Below are 3,147 nucleotides of genomic sequence, written 5' to 3'. Positions count from 1 at the left end.
TACTTGTTTTGGAAAGTCTTGACAAGCCGAATTTTCTTGTTCTATTGGCAGATAATTTTGCTTAGTTCAAATAAAATACCCCTAATTTTTTTTTTTTTTTCTTGTTTTTGAACACTGACTTTTTGCAGTGTACAGCTTTGCAGTCAGCGGCGTCTTAACACAAAATCTGGCTTTTTTTTTGTTAGCAAACAAGACACTTGCGACATTCACTCGCAGCCTAAAGCCAACTCGGGTGTTCTGGCAAGGCTATCAGAAAGACAAGATATGGTACAACGTGATAGTGACATCACGTAGTAGTTTATCAGCGCCAATCGGCCGTCTCCCCACCCAGAAAGCGGGATTATGTTGTGCAAGTATTTGCGAGAGTGTGTGCATGTTTGTGTTGTGCATCTTTGATGAGTATTTTTTTAATGAACTGGCAAACTTCCCCAGAATATTGCTGTGTCAGGGTATAGTCTGCCTTTTAAGGGGCTTCTGAATAAGTTATGATATTTGGAGAGATAATGAGATTGGGGGGGGGGGGGGGGGGGGGGGGGGGGGGGGGGGGGGGGCGATAGGGGAAGACAAAGGAGCTGTGATCGTCAGCAGCAGGAATGGCTGAACGCAAATATGACAGATGGGGTCTGATGCACTTTTCAAGGTCAAACTAATGAAATTAAGTTTGCATTTAATGTAACACTATTTCATTTTTTGTACAGTGAATGTATATGTACAGTATGTGTATATGTGTGTTTGTACAGTGAAATGTATATGTATAGAATGTGTATGTGTGTTTGTACAGTGAATGTATATGTACAGTATGTGTATACAGTATGTGTGTTATATACATATACACATACTGTACATATACAAGTACATATGCACACATACACTCATGCACATAATCACGTTTCATCAAACATATATTAACGTTGTTGCCCTAGGGCATGGGTCAGCAACCCAAAATGTTGAAAGAGCCATATTGGACCAAAAATACAAAAACAAATCTGCTTCTGAGCCGCAAAAAATTAAAAGCCATATTACATGTGTCATGAGATATAAATGTAATTAGAGAGACTTAAAGGAAACTAAATGACCTCAAATATAGCGACAAATGAGGCATAATGATGCAATATGTACACATCGCTAGCCTAAATAGCATGTTAGCATCGGATTAGCTTGCGGTCATGCAGTGACCAAATATGTCTGATTAGCACTCCACACAAGTCAATAACATCAACAAAACTCACCCTTTGTGCACTCATGCACAACGTTAAAAGTGTGGTGGACAAAATGAGACGGAAAAAAGAAGTGGCATAAAACACGTCCTAGAAAGTCGGAGAAAGTTATACATGTAAACAAACTATACGGTGGGGTTCAAGGACCGCCAAAATAAGTAGGACAAAAAACGGCGCGCTCGCCAAATACTCGACTCAGTGAAGCATGTTTAATATAAACAGTGTGCTTTATGACAATTAGCGAGGTTTGTGTCATGTTTGTCCTCCTACAGAAAACATTCTAAGACCAAAAAATTGATTTTTTTTTCCCCCTCATCTTTTTCCATTCTTCATACATTTTTGAAAAATCTCGCAGATAGCACACTAGGGCGGCGCTAAAGAGCCGCCTGCGGCTCTAGAGCCGCGGGTTTGCCGACCCCCGCCCTAGGGTAAACTGGGTATAACACATGGCACACTGACAAAGCTTAACCTATTGTTACTATAACAATCCACAAGGTTAATGTAGGTTGCTTCTCTTTCTTCCCCTCCATTTTTCTGCATTCTTTCGTATCTCAAGTTATCATTACGTATATGTATTGTTGCATTTGAACAATTGTATTGTTGACAATAAAGGTAAAGTATTGGTATTGTTTATTATCAATAGCACTATTTCTATTGGTATTTCATATTGCTCCATTTTTAGTGTAATAATGCTCATTGTCATTTCTGTATTATTTTTTATTTTCGCTAACTGCTTATTTGCTATTACTTTTACCATCATATTTGTACATGTCGTATTTGCTGATGTTGCTCAGTTGTTGTTGTTGTTGTTGTTGTTGTGTTTGCTGTTGTTGTTTTTTGTCTCTCTGTCTAATCCCCCTCTTGTCCCCACAAATTCCCCAGGCAGGACATTATTAAAAAATAAATAAATAAATAAATAAAATTAAAAAAAACACTATTTCATTTTGAAACTATTATAAGTTCGTACTCACGCCCAGTGATGGGCAGTAACAAGCTCCATGTAGCCAAGCTTGGCGGTAGCTGAACGGGTAGCTTTTCCTGTAGCTGAGCTACTTTTAGCACAGGGGTGTCAAACGTACGGGCCCGCGGGCCCGGATTAGGCCCGCGAACAAGTTTTATCCGGCTCGCGGGGATGAGTTTGCCATCCATCCATTTTTCTACCGCTTGTCCCGTTCGGGGTCGCGGGGGTGCTGGAGCCTATCTCAGCTGCATTCGGGCGGAAGGCAGGGTACACCCTGGACAAGTCGCCACCTCATCGCAGAAACTACACACTAAAAAAAAAAATGTTGGGTTGAAAAATGTCTGCTGGTTCAGAAAAGGACAAACATCTTATTGAAGTTATTTTAATTCAACATTTTGGGGAATTTTTTTTTCAACCCAACTTTTGCGTTAAACTATTTAATCAAAAAGTTGAGTTATGATAACTTAATGTTGGGTTATTCCCAGCCAAAATATTGGGTTGAATTATTTAACCCAAACGTTGAGTTATGCTAACTCAATGTTACTCGTTGAAAAACAACCCAAAAACGGTTCATAACTTTGAAAACCCAGAAATTGGGTTAAAATAATACCCTTATAAGCCAAAAAAATGGATTGCTCTTCATAAAAATAACTCCAAAATGTAACCCCAACACTAGCAACTCATAAATTAGGTTTGTCAAAAGAACCTAGTATTTTTTAGTATGTAGTGAGCAAAATCATAACATACATGCACTCATGTCACATGGGGGAGTTTCTGAGGTAGAATTTTCCACCAAATTTGCTGTCTATATTTTGTTGTATTGTACCTAATAATTGTTTCTATGGCTTTTTATAGTTTATTGTCCTATGTGGTTTGTGCAGTACTTTGGTCAACTTAAGTTGTTTTAAATGTGCTATTGAACTACTGCTTGATTTAACTTGGGAAATGAACGGGTCAACAGTAAATTAC

This window comes from Entelurus aequoreus, linkage group LG04 (genome assembly GCF_033978785.1).
Source record: "Entelurus aequoreus isolate RoL-2023_Sb linkage group LG04, RoL_Eaeq_v1.1, whole genome shotgun sequence".
NCBI classification, from domain to species: Eukaryota; Metazoa; Chordata; class Actinopteri; order Syngnathiformes; family Syngnathidae; genus Entelurus; species Entelurus aequoreus.
The sequence above is the reverse complement of the archived record's forward strand: the minus strand, read 5'-3'. Positions refer to the sequence as shown.